This window comes from Orcinus orca, chromosome 5 (assembly GCF_937001465.1).
Source record: "Orcinus orca chromosome 5, mOrcOrc1.1, whole genome shotgun sequence".
Lineage (NCBI taxonomy): Eukaryota > Metazoa > Chordata > Mammalia > Artiodactyla > Delphinidae > Orcinus > Orcinus orca.
The window spans coordinates 7,777,192-7,798,456 of record NC_064563.1 but is presented as its reverse complement, the minus strand read 5'-3'; the positions used below and the strand labels follow the sequence as shown (position 1 = coordinate 7,798,456).

General features: G+C 37.9%; 1 long non-coding RNA gene across 1 annotated transcript in view; it reads left to right on the top strand.

Moving 5' to 3' along the window:
* Positions 1-8,869: 8,869 nt before the first annotated feature.
* LOC125964474 (uncharacterized) overlaps positions 8,870-21,265 on the top strand; it is a 394,564-nt gene continuing 382,168 nt past the window's right edge. The window contains exon 1 of the long non-coding RNA XR_007477523.1: positions 8,870-8,958. This is a non-coding gene — a long non-coding RNA (uncharacterized LOC125964474). The remainder of the gene's footprint in view (positions 8,959-21,265) is intronic.

Below are 21,265 nucleotides of genomic sequence, written 5' to 3'. Positions count from 1 at the left end.
TGTCCCCGAAGTCTCTGAGACTGTCCTCAGTTCTTTTCATTCTTTTTTCTTTATTCTGCTTTGCAGTAGTTATTTCCACTATTTTATCTTCCAGGTCACTTATCCGTTCTTCTGCCTCAGATATTCTGCTATTGATCCCTTCCAGAGTATTTTTAATTTCATTTATTGTGTTGTTCATCATTTCTTGTTTCATCTTTATTTCTTCTAGGTCCTTGTTAAATGTTTCTTGCATTTTCTCTCTTCTATTTCCAAGATTTTGGATCATCTTTACTATCATTATTCTGAATACTTATTCAGGTAGACTGCCTATTTCCTCTTCATTTTTTAGGTCTGGTGAGTTTTTATCTTGCTCCTTCATCTGCTGTGTGTTTTACCATCTTCTCATTTTGCTTATCTTACTGTGTTTGGGGTCTCCTTTTTGCAGGTTGCAGGTTCGTAGTTTCCGTTGTTTAAGTGTCTGTCCCCAGTGGCTCAGGTTGGTTCAGTGGGTTGTGTAGGCTTCCTGGTGGAGGGGTCTAGTGCCTGAGTTCTGGTGGATGAGGCTGGATCTTGTCTTTCTTGTGGGCAGGTCCACGTCTGGTAGTGTGTTTTGGTGTGTCTGTGACCTTATTATGATTTTAGGCAGCCTCTCTGCTAATGGGTGGGGTTGTGTTCCTGTCTTGCTAGTTGTTTGGCATAGGGTGTCCAGCACTGTAGCTTCCTGGTCGTTGTGTGAAGCTGGTGTTGGTGTTGAGATGGAGATCTCTGGGAGATTTTCACTGTTTGATATTACATGGAGCTGGGAGGTCTCTTGTGGACCAGTGTCCTGAAGTTGGCTCTCCCACCTCAGAGGCACAGCACTGACTCCTGGCTGCAGCACCTAGAGTGTTTCATCCACACAGCTCATAAAAGGGAGAAAAAGCAGAAAAGAAAGAAAGAAAGAAAGAAAGAAAGAAAGAAAGAAAGAAAGAAAGAAAGAAAGAAAGAGAGAAAGAGAGAAAGAGAGAAGAAGGATAAAAGAAATGAAAATAAAGTAAGATAAAATAAAATAAAGTTGTTAAAATAAAAAATAATTATTAAGAAAAATATTTTTTTAAAGTAAATAAAAACAGAATAACAATGGACGGATAGAACCCTAGCACAAATGGTGAAAGCAAAGCTATACAGACAAAATCTCACACAGAAGCATACACATACACACTCACAGAAAGAGGAAAAGGGGAAAAAATAATAAATCTTGCTCTCAAAGTCCACCTCCTTAATTTGGGATGATTCATTGTCTATTCAGGTATTCCACAGATGCAGGGTATATCAAGTTGATTGTGGAGCTTTAATCATCTGCTCCTGAGGCTGCTGGGAGAGATTTCCCTTTCTCTTCTTTGTTCGCACAGTTCCCAGGGCCCCGCCTCTGCGTGTAGGTCGCCGGAGGGTGTCTGTTCTTCGCTCAGACAGGATGGGGTTAAAGGAGCTGCTGATTCGGGGGCTCTGGCTCACTCAGGCCGGGGGGAGGGAGGAGCATGGAGTGCGGGGTGGGCCTGCGGCAGCAGAGGCTGGCGTGACATTGTACCAGCCTGTGGCGCACCGTACGTTCTCCCGGGGAAGTTTTTCCTGGATCATGGACCCTGGCAGTGGTGGGCTGCACAGGCTCCCGGGAGGGGAGGTGTGGATAGTGACCTGTGCTCGCACACAGGCTTCTTGGTGGCGGCAGCAGCAGCCTTAGTGTCTCATGCCCATCTCTGGGGTCCGTGCTTATAGCCGCGGCTCGAGTCCGTCTCTGGAGCTCCTTTAAGCAGTGCTCTTAATCCCCTCTCCTCCCGCACCAGGAAACAAAGAGGGAAGAAAAAGTCTCTTGCCTCTTCGGCAGGTCCAGACTTTTCCCCGGACTCCCTCCCAGCTAGCCATGGTGCACTAACCCCCTGCGGGCTGTGTTCACGCTGCCAACCCCAGTCCTCTCCCAGCGCTCGGCCTCGCCCGCCCCGGCGGGTGAGCAGACAAGCCTCTCAGGCTGTTGAGTGCCGGTCGGCACCGATCCTCTGTGCGGGAATCTCTCCGCTTTGCCCTCTGCACCCCTGTTGTTGTGCTCTCCTCAGTGGCTCCAAAGCTCCCCCCTCCACCACCCGCAGTCTCCGCCCACGAAGGGGCTTCTAGAGTGTGGAAACCTTTCCTCCTTCACGGCTCCCTCCCACTGGTGCAGGTCGCGTCCCTATGCTTTTGTCTCTGTATATTCTTTGTTCTTTTGCCCTACCCAGGTACGTGGGGAGTTTCTTGCCTTTTGGGAAGTCTGAGGTCTTCTGCCAGTGTTCAGTGGGTGTTCTGTAGGAGTTGTTCCACGTGTAGATGTATTTCTGATGTATCTGTGGGGAGGAAGGTGATCTTCGCATCTTACTCTTCCACCATCTTCCCCCTCTCTTCCCTCATTAGTTTTAAGACTGTAAAAAAAGGAAAAGAATAATGCATTTACCCTTCCCTTTCAATATGAACTGTGTCATGGAGTAAACAAATAAGAGGTTAAGAGTCTCTTTAAAGAATTATTTCAGCTAATAAATGAAAAAGTAATAATAGAAATAAGATATTGCAGTATAGCAATGTATATGACATTGCATATGTATATGCCAATGTATGTGTATTTTATATGTCATTTGACAATCTTTAATGAATTAACAGATATATAGCTGCTAATATCACAACATGAGAGGTAACTAGACATTTATAGCCCTGATGAAAGAACTCAACATTATCTCTAAGGTAACAGTGCCAAAAACCAAACCAAATCCAAAGCAATTTAAAATTTGATCAACGTTCTAAACTTAGCTGTCAAGTTATAGGATACACAGAGCACAGAGGACCATATTAAACACAATGAGGATGCAGTCAGCAAATCTAAACCATGGTGAATCCATAGGACTACATTTCTTAAACAAGTAAATTCCAAGAAAAGAAAGAGGGAGAAAGAGACAGACACAGAAAGACAGAGAAAACACCTAGAAAGAAAAAAAATGAGACTTGGAAGTATCAAACAATTGTACTGTATGGACATTATTTAGAGCCTGGTTCAAGCAAAGAAAACATAAACATAAAGGATCATTGACGTTTAATGATACAACTGAAAATTTGAACTGTCTGCATATTTGATGATACTAAGAAACTGCTGTTAAATTTTAGATGTTATCATGATAATACGAGGCTACATTAATGAGGTCTCATATAAAATGTTTTACAAATGAAACTATATAGTGTTTGATATTTTACTTTAAAAAAGGAGGATGTGGAAAGTGGGTGGGAATTAAAATGGAACAAGTTTGGCCATGCAATGATAACAGCTGGTTGGTGGTACAGGTTCATTTTACCATTCTGTCTAGTTTTGTACATGCTTGAAGTGTTCCATAATTAAAGGTTAAAATAATAATAAGTAAAAATGCTGCTCTTGGAGCCAGCAGAGTGCATAAATGGCATCCATGGGAAACTTCCTATCTCCTCTTTTTCCTGGGCTTTCACTGGGGATATTTTTATCTCTTTCTTCAGGAATATCTTTCCATTTTACATGCCATATTTGCTCAGAGCTGCTCAGTTTCTTCTCATGAGGCATCAGTCTTAGATGTCATTTATTGCCTGTTATTTTCATCTGTCATTCATAGAGCTTGTCAGCCTTTCCTTGTGTTTATTATAATAGAACAAACCCTTTCCCTGGGACCATCTGGAGCTCTTCTCCTTAATAACATTGCTTTCAACCCCTACCAGACCTGAAGTGGTCGTGAGCGTGCTCCTAGGCTAAAATAGACATCTATTTCATGGCCAAAATGTAAAGTCTATTTAGTTGAGCATTGTGAGATCAATTTGTTATGGGCCTTTGTTTACATCAGTGTATTTTAATAGGCACAGATATGCACTGGTTTTTAAATATGCTCTTGTCATCCCTAATTGCAATACCACTTATTGCGCTGTTCTGGTAAACACCTGTTTTAGAAGCAGTCATTGCATCCAAAATTCAGCTACCTCTGCCACGTGTTTCTAATAGACAACACCAGTCACTTGGCTATAAATGACAGTCATTTTAAGTCCTCTGTAATCATTGAGCCCCCAAGAATTTAAAAGCAAAAGTTAACTTATTTGGCAATACCTAAAATCATGAAGTTGTCTATTCTGAATGTGAGCTCAGTTCTACTAAGCCAGATGGACTGGTGAGCAAGAAAATGATTAACTTCTAGAAAATGGAGAGAATAGTGTCATAATTCACTAAGGTTTTAAACAAAGCTAGTGGTATGTTTTTGTTAGGTTTCAGGAGCAATTTGATTCCTTAACAGTGAGGATTTTATTCAATTTTGCTCTATTACACTATTTTTTGCCAAGATTACTCAACTTCAGGATCCAAAAATTAGAAAATTAGATCTTCAGTTACATTAAACCATGAACTTAATCACTGTCCTCTAACTTGAGATGCACATTTCCTTTCAATTGATTCTTTCAATAATTTTATTACATGTTCTTCCTCTCTTATGATCTTGGCAATTTTGAACATAGTCAAGGTCATGAAAATATTGACATGGAGTTGCTAAGTCCAAGAGGGCAACATTATATTGGATCCCTTTAGACTACATAGAACACAGTGAAAATAGTGCTCCTTGGAGTTGGACAAAGTGGTGGCACTGTTATTAAGAATGTATAGAAGCAAATAGCTCCTAAAATAGACTTAATTTTTGTGTCCCTCCAGAATTCATATATTGAAACTCCAACCCTCTGTGTGATGGTGTTAGGAGGTGGGACCTTTGGGAGGTGATTAAGTCATGAGGGTGAAGCCTTCATGAATGGGGTTAATGCCCTTTTGGGAAGCTGAAGAGACCAAAATTCTCCCCTTCACCACATGAGGACACAGTGAGAAGATGGCAGTCTATGTACCAGTAAGCAGGTCCTCATTAGAAACCAAATCTACCAACAACTTGATCCTGGACTTCTGGAGCTGTGAAACATACATTTCTGTTGTTCATAAGCCATGTAGTCTATGATTTTTGTTAGAGTAGCCCAAATGGACTAAAACAGCTCCCCTAAAATGGAACAAGTCATTGTTCCAATTTCTACAAAATCGCTAGGAAACATTCTAAAGTGCACCACCTCATCCAACAGTGAATTATGTTTGAACTTCACAGCACATTTTCTCTTTGATTGGAAACATGGATTTTGCAACAAACTTAATTAAAGGTAAAATGTTTCTATAACCAAATAAGACATGTGATATTTAAACTATAATGGTTCCTGTTTAAAAATAATTGTTGGTTTGTTTCCAAGGCTGTGAGGGGAATACGGTAGAAATTTAAATGGCAGGCTTGAGGAAAGAGGTCAAATGTTGCCACAGGCAAATGGAACGTGGAGTTTTTAAAAGCTTCCTTGCTACACTGAGCTCTGAAGCTCTTATTTTTAAGAGAGTTCTAAAGTTGGCAATCAAAATTCTCCCATCCTTAAATGAAAAGCAGTGAACTTAATAATGCTCTCAACAATAAATATACTGGAGTAGGTATTTTGTCTACTTTACAGCTGGATAATCTGATCACAAACCCCCAGGAGAAAGAAAGAAAATGCATCTGGAAAAATGTTTTTGAAAGTGAGGACTTGGCTCTCCTTACACATATTTCCTTTAGCTTCATCACAGAAAACTGCAGTTATTTCAGATACTTAAAAAATATTCCTTTTGGCCAATGACTTTTCCCATTTCCCACATATGTTCACAAGTTTGTATATCTTCTGTTGGTCAAATCACAGCTTCGTGGTTTTCTGTAGTTGGCTAAACCTGTCTAATACAAAACTATCTTCAAAACATGATGTCTAGTATGATGAATCTGACAGGTCTGTCACATATGCCTCTGGAAAGGGGGAGAAATACACATTTCTTTTCTGTTTTCATTATCTTAATGATAATCAGAGCTTCTGCTTGATGGTCAAGTGCAAGAGAGAATTCCTGCCTACCTACTATTCTAATAAGAGTTGCCTGTGTATGAGTGAAGACAAAATCTCACCAACCCTTAACACATCAATCATGCAACTACAGAGCTGTTCATCCACATTTTCTGTAAACTTTGGCTCTAAGAGTAAAACCAAATATAAGATTCTAAAGTGCTGTGTAAGAGTAAAATCTCCTAATGATTATCTTCAGGATTAGTGAAACTCTCAGTCTCCTCCTGCATAATTTACAATCAATGCCTCTGATCTTAAGATCCCAAAATTTAGAAAGCAACTTTCTTGCCCCTCCTGTTGCCTTCAGATTCAAATATAACACAAACTTCTTGACATGGAATAAAAAAGCCTTTTACAATCTGGTTCTAATTATTTTTTGGTCCATGTTTCTGAAACTACAGAGGAATAGATTTCAGCATAATGAACAAAAAGACTTTCAACACATAATACAAAAATGGAACTGGTTCCTATACTAGGTGGTGGGTTCTCTCTCAGTGGATAACCACTTGATTGTACAGTTTCAGATATGACGGACTTGCAAATGGAAAAATAACATAATAGTTAATAGTCAGATTTCCAAGGTTCAAATCACAACTTCTTGACTTACTAGGTTCATGCACTGAAGCACATTACTTTCATGTATTTATCATAATCATGCTCACTTTATAAAATTGCATGAAGATAAAATCAGATATCATACATAAGTGGGGTAATTATATAATTTACCATCCAAACTGAGTTACTTTTGAGACTGAAGAGGAGATTACTAATAATTAGGTCAAGACAACAGGCGCTCTATCCTGGGCATTCTACAAATAAAACATTTCAAAAATTGCCCAGGGAAGAGACCTTCAAGATGACGGATGAGTAAGACATGGAGATCACCTTCCTCCCCACAAATACATCAGAAATACATCTACACGTGGAACAACTCCTACAGAACACCTACTGAACCCTGGCAGAAGACCTCAGACTCCCCAAAAGGCAAGAAAGTCCCCATGTACCTGGGTAGGACAACAGAAAAAAGAAAAAAGAGATTAAAGAATAGGGACGCAACCTGCATCTCGGGTAGAGAGCTGTGAAGGAGGAAAAGTTTCTACACACTAAGAAGCCACTTCACTGGTGGAGACGGGGCTGGGGGGTGGATGGCAGGGAAGCTTCAGAGCCACGGAGGAGAACACAGCAATGGGTGCAGAGAGCAAAGTGGAGAGATTCCCGCACAGAGGATCGGTGCCGACCAGCACTCACCAACCTGAGAGGCTTGTCTGCTCACCTGCTAGGGCAGGTGGGGGCTGGGAGCTGAGGCCCGGGCTTTGGAGATCAGACCACAGGGAGAGGACTGGGGTTGGCTGCATAAACACAGCCTGAAGGGGGCTAGTGCACCACAGCTAGATGGGAGGGAGTCCAGGAAAAAGTCTGGACCTGCCTAAGAGGCAAGAGACCATTGTTTCATGGTGTGTGAGGAGAGGGGATTCAGAGCATTGCCTAAACAAACTCCAGAGAGTGTTGCAAGCCACAGCTATCAGCGCGGACCACAGAGATGGGCATGAAATGCTAAGGCGGCTGCTGCAGACACCAAGAAGCCTGTGTGCAAGCACAGGTCACTATCCACACCCCACTTCCGGGGAGCTTGTGCAGTCAGCCACTGCCAGGGTCCCGGGATCCAGGGACAGCTTCCCCGGGAGAACGCACAGTGCGCCTCAGGCTGGTGCAATGTCATGCTGGCCCTTGCTGCCGCAGGCTTGCTCCACATCCGTACCCCTCCCTCCCCCTGGCCTGAGTGAGCCAGAGCCCCCGAATCAGCGGCCCCTTTAACCCCATCCTGTCTGAGCGAAGAACAGACGCCCTCCGGCGACCTACACGCAGAGGCAGGGCCAAATCCAAAGCTGAGCCCCGGGAGCTGTGAGAACAAAGAAGAGAAAGGGAAATCTCTCCCAGCAGCCTCAGGAGCAGCAGATTAAACCTCCACAATCAACTTGATGTACCCTGCATCTGTGGAATACCTGAATAGACAAAGAATCATCCCAAAATTGAGGTGGTGAACTTTGGGAGCAACTGTAGACTTTGGATTTGCTTTCTGCATCTAATTTGTTTCTGGTTTTAAGTTTATCTTAATTTAGTATTTAGAGTGTATTATCATTGGTAGATTTGTTTATTGATTTGGTTGATCTCTTCCTCTTTTATATATATATATATATTTTTTTTTTTTAGTGAGTGTGTATGTGTATGTTTCTTTGTGTGATTTTGTCTGTATAGTTTTGTTTTTACTATTTGTCCTAAGGTTCTGTCTGTCTGGTATTTTTTTGTTTTTTTTTTAAGTATAGTTTTTAGTGCTTGATATCACTGGTGGATTTGTTTTTTGGTTTGGTTTCTCTCTTCTTTCTTTCTTTTTTGTTTCCTTTTTAAATTATTTTTAATATTTTTTATTTTTAACATTTTTTTAATTTTAATTATTTTATTTTATTTCTATCTTTCTTCCTTTTTTTCTCTGTTTTCTCTGAGCTGTGTGGCTCACAGGGTCTTGGTGCTCTGGCCAGGTATCAGGCCTGTGCCTCTTAGGTGAGAGAGCAGAGTTCAGGTCTCCACCAGAGACCTCCTGGCTCCACATAATATCAAATGGCAAAAGCTCTCCCAGAGATCTCCATCTCAATGCTAAGACCCATCTGAACTCAACATTTACGAAGCTACAGTGCTGGACACCCTATGCCAAACAACTAGCAAGACAGGAACACAACACCACCCATTAGAAGAGAGGCTGCCTAAAATCATAATAAGGTCACAGACAACTCAAAACACACCACCAGATGTGCTCCTGCTCACCAGAAACACAAGATCCAGCCTCATCCACCAGAACACAGGCACTAGTCCCATCTACCAGGAGGTCTACACAACCCACTGAACCAACCTTAGCCATTGGGGGCAGACACCAAAAACAATGGGAACTACAAACCTGAAGCCTGTGAAAAGGAGACCCCAAACACAGTAAGTTAAGCAAAATGAGAAGATAGAGAAACACACAGCAGATGAAGGAGCAAGGTAAAAACCCACCAGACCAAAAAAATAAAGAGGAAATAGGCAGTGTACCAGGAAAATAATTCAGAGTAATGATAGTAAAGATGATCCAAAATCTTGAAAATAAAATGGACAAAATACAAGAAACGTTTAACAAGGACTAGAATAACTAATAAGCAAACAAACAATGAAGAATAACACAATGAATGAAATTAAAAATATTCTAGAAGGAATCAAGAGCAGAATAACTGAGGCAGGAGAATGAATAAGTGACCTGGAAGATAAAATAGTAGAAATAACTATTGCAGAGCAGAATAAAGAAAAAAAGGATGAAAAGAATTGAGGACACTCATAGAGACATCTGAGACAATATTAAATGCACCAACATCCAAAATATAGGGGTCCCAGAAGAAGAAGAGAAAAAGAAAGGGAAGGAGAAAATATTTGAAGAGATTATAGTGGAAAACTTCCCTTATATGGGAAAGGAAATTGTCAATCAAGGCCAGGAAGCACAGAGAGTCCCACACAGGATAAATCCTAGGAGAAACATTCCAAGACACATATTAATCAAACTATCAAAAATTAAATACAGGGCTTCCCTGGTGGCACAGTTGTTGAGAGTCTGCCTGCCGATGCAGGGGATGTGGGTTCGTGCCCCGGTCCAGGAAAATCCCACATGCCACGGAGTGTCTGGGCCCATGAGCCATGGCTGCTGAGCCTGCGCATCCGGAGCCTGTGCTCTACAATGGGAGAGGCCACAACAGTGAGATGCCCGTGTACCGCAAAAAAACAAACAAACAAAAAAATTAAATACAAAGAAAAAAATTAAAAGCAGCAAGGGAAAAGCAACAAATAATATACAAGGGAATCCCCATAAGGTTAACAGCTGAACAATCAGCAGAAACTCTGCAAGCCAGAAGGGAGTGGCAGGACATATTTAAAGTGATGAAAGGGAAAAACCTACAACCAAGATTACTCTACCCAGCAAGGATCTCATTCAGATTTGACAGAGAAATTAAAACCTTTACAGACAAGCTAAGAGAATTCATCACCACCAAACCAGCTTTACAACAAATGCTAAAGGAACTTCTCTAGGCAGAAAACACAAAAGAAGGAAAAGATCTACAAAAATAAATCCAAAACAATTAAGAAAATGGTAATAGTAACATACATTTCAATAACTACATTAAATGTAAGTAGATTAAATGCTCCAACTAAAAGACATGGACTGGCTGAATGGATACAAAAACAAGACCCGTATATATGCTGTCTACAAGAGACTCACTTCAGACCTAGGGACACATACAGACTGAAAGTGAGGAGATAGAAAAAGATATTCCATGCAAATAGAAATCAAAAGAAAGCTGGAATAGCAATTCTCATATCAGACAAAATAGATTTTAAAATAAAGACTATTACAAGAGACAAAGAAGGACACTATGTAATGATAAAGGGATCAATCCAAGAAGAAGTTATAACAATTGTAAATATATATGCACCCAAAATAGGAGCACCTCAATACATAAGGAAAATACTAACAGCCATAAAATGGGAAATCGACAGTAACACAATCATAGTAGTGGAGTATAACACCCCACTTTCACCAATGGACAGATCATCCATAAAGAAAATAAATAATGAAACACAAGCTTTAAAGGATACATTATACAAGATGGACTTCATTGATATTTATAGGACATTCCAGCCAAAAAAAACAGAATACACTTTCTTCTCAAGTACTCATGGAACATTCTCCAGGATAGATCATATCATGGGTCACAAATCAAGACTTGGTAAATTTAACAAAATCAAATCAAATATTTTTCCAACCACAACTCTATGAGACTAGATATCAATTACAGAAAAAAACTGTTAAAAATGAAAGCACGTGGAGGCTAAACAATACAGCACTAAATAACCAAGAGATCACTGAAGAAATCAAAGAGGAAATCCAGAAATACCTAGAAACAAATGACAATGAAAACACGATGAACCAAAACCTATGGGATGCAGCAAAAGCAGTTCTAAGAGGGAATTTTATAGCAATACAATCCTACCTCAAAAAACAAGAAACATCCCAAATAAACAACTTAATCTTACACCTAAAGCAATTAGTGAAAGAAGAACAAAAACAATCCAAAGTTAGCAGAAGGAAAGAAATCATAATATCATATCAGAAATAAATGAAAAAGAAATGAAGGAAACAATAGCAAAGATCAATCAATCTAAAAGCTTGTTGTTTGAGAAGATAAACAAGATTAGTTAATGATTAGCCAGATTCATCAAGAAAAAAAAAGGTAGAAGACTCAAATCAATAGAATTAGAAATGAAAAAGAAGTAAAAACTGGCATTGCAAAAAGACAAAGGATCATGAGAGATTACTACAAGCAACTGTATGCCAATAAAATGGACAACCTAGAATAAATGGACAAATTCCTAGAAAAGCACAATGTTCCAAGGTTGAACCAGGAAGAAATAGAAAATATAAACAGACCAATCACAAGCACTGAAATTGAAACTGTGATTAAAAATCTTCCAACAAACAAAAGCCCAACAAAACTTCACAGGTGAATTCTATCAAACATTTGGAGAAGAGTTAACACCTATCCTTCTCAAACTCTTCCAAAATATAGCAGAGGGAGGAACATTCCCAAACTCATTCTACGAGGCCACCATCACCCTGATATGAAAACCAGGCAAAGATGTCACTAAGAAAGGAAACTCCAGACCAATATCACGGAAGAATATAGATGCAAAAATCCTCAACAAAATACCAACAAAAAGAATCCAACAGCACATTAAAAGGATCATACACCATGATCAAGTGAGTTTTATCCCAGGAATGCAAGGATTCCTCAATATATGCAAATCAATCACATTAACAAATTGAAGGAGAAAAACCATATGATCATATCAATAAATGCAGAAAAAGTTTTTGACAAAATTCAACACCCATGTATGATTTAAACCCTCCAGAAAGTAGGCATAGAGGGAACTTACCTCAATATTATAAAGGCCATATCTGACAAACCTACAGCCAACATCATTCTCAATGGTGAAAAACTGAAAGCATTTCCACTAAGATCAGGAAAAAGACAGGGTTGCCCACTCTCACCACTATTATTCAACATAGTTTTGGAAGTTTTAGCCACAGCAATCAGAGAAGAAAAAGAAATAAGAGGAATCCAAATTAGAAAAGAGGAAGTAAAACTGTCACTGTTTGCAAATGACATGATACTATACATAGAGAATCCATAAGATTCTACCAGAAAACTACTAGAGCTAATCAATGAATTTGGTAAAATAGCAGGATACAAAATTAATGCACAGAAATCTCTTGCATTCCTATACACTAATGATGAAAACTCTGGAAGAGAAATTAAGGAAACAATCTCATTTACCACTGCAACAAAAAGGATAAAATACCTAGGAATAAACCAATCTAAGGAGACAAAAGACCTGTATGCAGAAAATAATAAGATACTGCTGAAAGAAATTAAAGACGATACAAACAGGTGCAGAGATATACCATGTTCATAAATTGGAAGAATCAACATTGTGAAATGACTATACTACCCAAAGCAATCTACAGACTCAATGCAATATGTATCAAACTGCCAATGGCATTTTTCACAGAACTAGAACAAAAAATTTCACAATCTGTATGAAAACACAAAAGACTCCAAATAGCCAAATCAATCTTGAGAATGAAAAACAAAGCTGGAGGAATCAGACTCCTGGACTTCAGACTCTACTACAAAGCTACAGTAATCAAGACAGTATGGTATTGGCACAAAAACAGGAATATAGGTCAATGGAACAGGATAGAAAGTCCAGAGATAAACCCACACACATATGGTCAACTTATTTTTGAGAAAGGAGGCAAGAATAGACAATGGAGAAAAAACAGCCTCTTCAACAAGTGGTGCTGGGAAAACTGGACAGCTACATGGAAAAGAATGAAATTAGAACACTACCTAACACCATACACAAAAATAAACTCAAAATGGATTAAAGACCTAAATGTAAGGTCAGACACTATCAAACTCTTAGAGGAAAACATAGGCAGAACACTCTATGACATAAATCACAGCAAGATCCTTTTTGACCCACCTCCTAAAGAAATGGAAATAAAAACAAAAATAAACAAATGGGACCTAATGAAACTTCAAAGCTTTTGCAAAGCAAAGGAAAACATAAACAAGACAAAAAGACAACCCTCAGAATGGGAGGAAATATTTGCAAATGTAGTAACTGACAAAGGATTAATCTCCAAACTTTAGAAGCAGCTCATACAGCTCAATATGAAAAAAACAAGAAGCCCAATCCAAAATTGGGTAGAAGACCTAAATAGACATTTCTCCAAAGAAGATATACATATTGCCAACAAACACATGAAAGGATGCTCAACATCACTAATCATTAGAGAAATGCAAATCAAAAATACAGTGTGGCATCTCCTCACACCAGTCAGAGTGGCCATCACAAAAACATCTACAAACAATAAATGCTGCAGAGAAGGGAACCCTCTTGCCCTGTTGGTGGGAATGTAAATTGATACAGCCACTATAGAGAAGAGTATGGAGGTTCCTTAAAAAACTAAAAATAGAACTACGACATGACCCTGCAATCTCACTACTGGTCATATACCCTGAGAAAACCATAATTCAAAAATAGTCATGTTCCACCATATTCATTGGAGCACCATTTACAATAGCCAGGACATGGAAGCAACCTAAGTGTCCACCAATAGATGAATGGATAAAGAAGATGTGGCACATATATGCAATGGACTATTACTGAACCATAAAAAGAAAGGAAATTGAGTTGTTCGTAGTGAGGTGGATGGACCTAGAGTCTGTCATACAGAGTGGAGTAAGTCAGAAAGAGAAAAACAAATACCATTTACTAACACATATATGGAATAAAAAGAAATGGTTCTGAAGAACCTAGGGGCAGGACAGGAATAAAGACACAGACATAGTGAATGGACTTCAGGACACGGAGAGGTGGAAGGGTAAGGTGGGACAAAGTGAGAGAGTGGCATGGACATATATACACTACCAAATGTAAAATAGATAGCTAGTGTGAAGCAGCCACAGAGCACAGGGAGATCAGCTCGGTGCTTTGTGACCACCTAGAGGGGTGGGATAGGGAGGGTGCAAGGGAGGGAGATGCAAGAGGGAAGAGATATGGGGATATATGTATATGTATAACTGATTCACTTTGTTATAAAGCAGAAACTAACATGCCATTGTAAAGCAATTATATTCCAATAAAGATGTTAAAAAAAAAAAAAAGATTGCCCAGCCCAAAAAAGTGATGAAAAAATGTTAGCTGTTATTATTGTTGTGATATTACTATTGTCTTTTTCATTGTTGTCATGAAAGAGATAACACTTAAGGCTTCTTCCCAACCTTGAGAAGCTAAGATTTGCTAATGAATAGTTGTCATTTGCAAGCCCTGGTGAATCCAGTACTAAATGATCCAGGTCAGAAGGGAGCTGAGAGAGGGAGAGGAGGATGGTAAGTGTGAAAAACTATGTTTATTTCCAGAATCAATTTGCTTTGTCTTTAGCACATCAGCTAAGCATAAAATGGAGAACACCTCTGTCAAGTCTGTGAAGGAGACCACTTTATCACGTTGGCAACTTTCTTTCTTCCCATCGTAAAAGACAAGTAAATTGTGTTGATGTTCTCTTATGACATGCAGTGACATGATGAATAGGAAGAAAACTTCATGTTCCATAAGAGAAAAGAAAATAATGGCACATCCCAGCCAATAGAGAGAATCAGGTGATGGGATCTCTCTCAGTCTCTGCTGGGGCCCAGAAACAGACGTGTTCTTATTTCTTCCGAAGCTAGGAAGAAAAAATGATGAGGTCACATTTTTACAAGATAGGATGTAGAGAGGGAGTATGTTCATGCTTTTTGCTATGCTGTTGTTAAAGGATAATTTTCATAAAAGGTGATATAAGGACTCTCAGATATAAATTGAACATGTGTTAAAGACTTTATTTAATTCATTAATGAAATAGGAGACTAGCAGATGTCAAACCTGTTCAAAGGAGAATCCAAAAAACAGGCATATGTGCAGACCAGGACTGTTGACATGAATGTGCAAGTGGAAGGCAAAATTGGCTCCTTCCACAGTGAGAGAGGAAAGACAGTTGAATCTCTGACAAACAGAATTTACATGTCTATAAACACGAATTATTTTACATTGTTCTTGGTTATCTACAACTAACAGTGCTAGTTGTAAGACAGTGCCCAAAGGGTCAGGGTCAGTTAACTCAAAGTTAAGCTTTTGACTACTGGTTGAAAAACTCTAGCAGCAACCAAGCCACCTGTTATTGTAAATAAAGTTTTATTGAAACACAATCATTTGTTAATATATTGCTTATCATGCCAAATGGCAAAGTTGGATAGATGTAACCTTATGGCCTATAAACCTAAAATATTTGCTATTGGACCCTTTAAGGGAAAGTTTGCAGGCCCTTGCTATAAAAGATACATAAGCTTTCACTGAAGCACAAATCTTCTCCTATATTCTGTAGTGATGAAAAGAGAATTTGGGAACAAGATAAATCTGTATCCAAATCTTAACTCTATTACTTAATAAATGTGTCATTTAAAGCAAGTTATATAAATTTCCAGACATTCAGTTATTAAACAGTATAAAAACATGATTCTTTATTAAATAAGTATGATAATGCCTCTCTTGTATGGTTATCATAAGGTTGAACCAAAATAGAAGATATAAAGTGGTTAGTAGAATATTTAGATAGAAAGTGGTAGAGGGTTCAAAAACTATTAATTTCTATTCATCATCCTCTGTCCAAATTCATCCTTAGGGCCCAAACTACCTGCAAATTAATAGCCTTAAATGACTGGGCTTCTCATTGAAAGAGAGGTGGCCGTTCATGCTGCCAGAAATAGAATCTAGCCACCATGCTATTCTTTGGGACAGTAAAGAGCAGGCTAGTATATCAGCCAGCACAATGAACTGGGGTTAGAAGATTAGACCCTCAGCCTGGTGAACCTGGAAAATGCTCACATCTCTCTTGTTGTCAATTATTTTATCTCTAAAGTGAAAGGGTTGGGCTAGAGGCAGAGAACCGCTGGGATCCTTCAAGCCTCTGAAATTCTGTGACATAATGCCACCATAGCTTCTTTCTTCTTTCATTTCACAGCTGAGAGAGTAAAGGTTTGGATAAAGAGAAAAAATGACAAGGAAACTGTGGCCATACAGAGGGCAATTCTTTGGCATAATGCTATTGTTTTTCTTATTTTTGTAGCAGGTATTCTTTCAGGCTACAGATGATGTCTGATATATTCTTTGTTATCCATCCACTCTGCATCTTAGAGAGTTAACAGAATTTTGCATACCATGGTGCTTGATTAATATCCAGTGGAGATAGGAATACCTCTTTAATGATTACTATCATTGACTGTTCCTCATAGCATCCCTGGGAAGCCAGGACAGTATAATTGCCTTGATTTTACAGGTGAGAAATCTGAAGCCCAGGGAAAGTGAAGTCACATGCTAAAGCCACACAGTTAAGAATTAGCAGAGCTGTGAATAGAATTCAACATCTTAAATCTTGATATTTTCTTCACATAAAATTATAACCAGATCCTGCCAAGGGATTAGGTGCTTTGGGGAAAGACATCCCCTTGAAAAGACCAGAGGCTTTATATTCAGCCAAAACCACTGAGCAGAGTGAGCTTCTGGGAAGCCACTTATTTCTCACACATTAATATATTTTCTCAATCTTTTTGTTGTTCTCTTATATAAAAAATGTTTTTGTGATTCTAGATACCTTGTGAACATGACTTTCTAATTCTTGGGTGAAATGTCTAAGCTTAAAGGCATGCTCTAGCAATGAAGTTAGTGAGTTTAAAGTAATGATAATTAAGAAAGCAGGTAGCACAGGAAGCGTGATTTATTTCGTTCACTTATCCAACAAATATTTATTGAAAGCCTACTACCTGCCAGGCATTGATCTAGACATTGGGAATACAGTTATGGACCAAAATTTCTCTTCTAATAGAAATTAGAGTCTGTTGAGATACAGCAAATAATTAAATATATAAGGTTAGTATTAACAAATGCAGTAGAGAATCATAAAATAAGCTTAGGAAAAGAAAATAGATAGGGTTTAGGGAGTTTACTGTTTTTATATACGATTAACAAGAAAGCCCTTTCTAAGAAGGTGACATTTAAGAAGAAACCTAGGGCTTCCCTGGTGGCACAGTGGTTGAGAGTCCGCCTGCCGATGCAGGGGACACGGGTTCATGCCCCAGTCCGGGAAGATCCCACATGCCGCGGAGCAGCTGGGCCCGTGAGCCATGGCCGCTGGGCCTGCGCATCCAGAGCCTGTGCTCCGCAACGGGAGAGGCCACAACAGTGAGAGGTCCGTGTACCGCAAAAAAAAAAAAAGGATTTGGGAGAGAAAAAATAAAAAATTATGTGGAAAATCTTTGCATTTTTACTCTGTATAATTGTCATATTTTTTTATATTGAGACTGTGGTTATGTATCATTTATCAGTTATTATTTTTGTAGATATTTATATAAATAGTATATATTATAAAGCATCAAAATAAAAGTATTAACAAAAGCAGGATTTATTGGCAAATTTTTGGGGCTTTTTACAGCTAACTTCATCTGAGATAGGTGCATTTATGGATGGGGTCGTTGAGGTCTCACTAAATAACTCAAGCTCAAGTTAAGGTGCAAAGGATTAACAGATGTTAGGCAAAAATATCAGAGACATAGGAAACGACATGTGTAAAAGCTCAGAGGCAGGAGAAAGCATGGCATATTGGAGGAACAGAACGAAGAGTGGCTGAAGCATCAAGATCAATGGGGATAATAACATAGGGTAAGGATGGTGAGATTACCATAGTTCAGACCATGAAGGGCCTTGCAATCTGTGCTAAGATTTGGAGATCATATTAGAGAGCAGTAGTTAAAGAGTTCTTAAGTTCAGGGGTGACATGATCAGATTTTTACAATTTTAAATTTAATTTTTTTTTAGATTTTAAAAATCTCATGTGTGCCTGGGAATGGAGACTGGATTGGAAGAGAGCATATTTGGATAAGGAAGATCTGTCTGTGCATAGTGGTCCAGGTGAAACAAACAATAAATGGACAAAGGTGGTAGCAATGGATATGGAAACAGCTGGATTGATTCAAGGAATGTTCATGAAGGGGTATTGATATAAATTGCTGGTAGGTTGGCAATGGAGGAAAAGTCAAAAAAATGCAGCTTTATGCTTTAAAGAAGAGGCACATGTAAAACACACAGAAATGTTGAAAGTAAAACTATGAAAATATATTGATCAGGCAAGTACTAAGTTAGCCTCCAAGTATTTAATAACTTCTACAAATGGATAGGAATAAATGCCCAATTTATTTATTTCTCTCTTTATTTCCAACTTTATTGAAAAATTGTTGACATATATGTAAGTTTAAGGTCTATAGTGTGATGATTTGATAATGCAAAATGATTACTATGATAAAGTTAACATGTCCATCCCCTCACATAATTACAATTTTTGTGGTAATAACATGTAAGACTTATTCTCAACAATTTTTAAGTATATAATCTGTATTATATTTATATAATATAGATAATGTATATTGTAGTATATATAATACAGTGCATACAATATAATGTATATATAATATAGTATTCTTACTTATTGTCACCATAATGTGTATTAGATCCCTAGAACTTATTCATCTTATAAGTGGAAGTTTGTACCTTTTGACCAATATCTTCCCATTCCCTCTACCCTTCACCCCCTGGCAACCACCATTCTACTTTCTATTTCTATGAGTTCAGCTTTTTTAGATTCTACAAATGAGTGAGAATATACACAGTATTTGTCTTTCTCTATCTGACATTTTTCATTTAGCATAAAGCTCTCAAGGTCCATCCATGTTGTCACAAAAGGCAAGATTTCCTTCTTTTTATGGCTGTATAATATTCATGTGTGTGTGTGTGTGCATGTGTCTGTATCACATTTTCTTTATCTATTCATCCTTCAATGGACACTTAGGTGGTTTCCATGTCTTGGCTATTGTGAGTAAAGCTGCAATGAACATAGAAATGCAGATTTCTCTTCAAGATAATGATTTCATTTACTTCCAATATATACACAAAAGTGGGGTTGCTGGATCATATGGTAGTGCTATGTTTAATTTTTTGAAGAAAGTTCATACTGTTTTCATAGTGGCTGTACCAATTTACATTCCCACCAACATTGCACAAGGGTTCCCTTTTCTCACCAGCATGTTATCTCTTGTCTTTTTCATGATAGTCATTCTAACAGGAGTGAGGTGTTATCTCACTGTGATTTTGATTTGATCTCCCTAGTGATTAGTGATGTTTACAATTTTTCATAGACCCTTGAAATGTCTTCTTTGGAAAAATGTTTATTCAAGTCTTCTGACCATTGGATGATAGATTTTTTTTTTTTTTGCTATTGAATTTTATGAGTTTCTTATATACTTTGAATATTAACCTCTTATCAGGTATTTGTCTGCAAATATTTTCTCATTACATAAGTTGCCTTCTCATTTTGCTGATTTTTTCTTTTGCTGTGCAGAAGTTTTTTAGTTTGCTGTAGTGCCACTTGTTTATTTTTGCCTTTGTTGCCTACGCTTTTGGTATCATATCCAAAAAATCATTGCCAAGGCCAATGTCAGGGAGCATTTTCCCTATATTTTCATCTGGAGGTTTTATAGTTTTGGGTCTTGCATATAAGTCTTTAATTCATTTTGAGTTAATTTTTGTGAGTGGTCTAAGATAGGGGTCTAATTTCATTCTTCTGCATGTGAATATTCTGTTTCCTAACATTGTTATTGAAAATACAATCCTCTTCCCATTGGGTATTCTTGGCACTGTTGTCAAATATTTGTCGACTATATATGTGCAGATTTATTTCTGGGCTTTTAATTCCATTACATTGATCTGTGTGTCAGTTTTATACCACTAACACACTCTTTTGATGATTATAGCTTTGTAATAAAGTTTGAAATCAGGAATTGCGATGCCCCCAGGTTTGTTCTTTTGCCACATGATTACTTTGGCTATTCAGGTTCTTTTGTGATTCCATACACATTGCAGAATTTTTTTCTATTTCTGTGTAAAGTGCTGTTGAAATTTTGGTAGGAATTGTGTTGAATCTGTAGATTATTTTGGGTAGTATTGACATCTTAACAATATTATTTCTTCTGATTCTCTGAACACAGGATATCTTTCCATTTATTTGTGTTTTCTTCAATTCATTCATCAATGTCTTGCTATTTTCAGTGTATAGATCTTTCACCTCCATGGTTAAATTTGTTCTTAAGAATTATATTTTTATTTTGATGCAATTATAAATGGAATTGTTTTATTTCTTTTTCCAATAGCTCCTTGTTAGTGCATAGAAACACAACTGAATTTTGTATGTTGACTTTGTACTCTGCAACTTTACTGAATTCACTAATTAGTTTTAATAGTGTTTTAGTGGAGTCTTTAGGATTTTCATATATAAAATTGTATCATCTACAGACAAACAATTTTACTTCTTCCTCTCCAGTTTGGATGTCTTTTATTTCTTTTTCTTACCTGAGAGCCCTAGCTAAGACTTCTGGTACTATGCTGAATAAGAGAGAGCATCCATGTCTTGTTCCTGATATTATAGGAAAACTTTCAAACTTTTACCATTGAGTATGATGTTAACTGTAGATTTGTTATATACATTGGCCTTTATATGTTGAGGTATGTTCCTTAAAAACCCAAATTATTGTGAGTTTTATCATGAAAGAATGTTGAATTTTGCCAAATATTTTTTCTGCATCTATTGAGATGATCATGGTATTTACTTTTATTTTGCTAATGTGATGTATCACATTTAATGATTTGCATTTCTGAACCCTCCTTGTATCCCAGGGACAAATCCCATTTGACCATGAGCTTTTTAATGTGCTGCTGAATTTGGTTTGCTAGTATTTTGTTGAGAATTTTGCATCTATAATCATCAGGGATATTGGTCTTTAATTTTCTTTTCTTAAAGTGTCCTTATCTGACTTTAGCATCAGGTTAATTCTGGTTTCATAGAATGTTTTGGAGTGCTCCCTCCTCTTTGATTTTTTCAATTTCTCTTTTTCAAACTTCATTTTCAGAAAGTCTGGTGTTAAATCTTCTTCAACTATTTGTTAGCATTTACTAGTAAAACCATCTGATTCTAGGCTTTTCTTTGATGCGTTTTTTGATTTCTGATTCAATCTCTGTACTTGTTATTGATCTGTTCAAAGTTTCTATTTCTTCATGA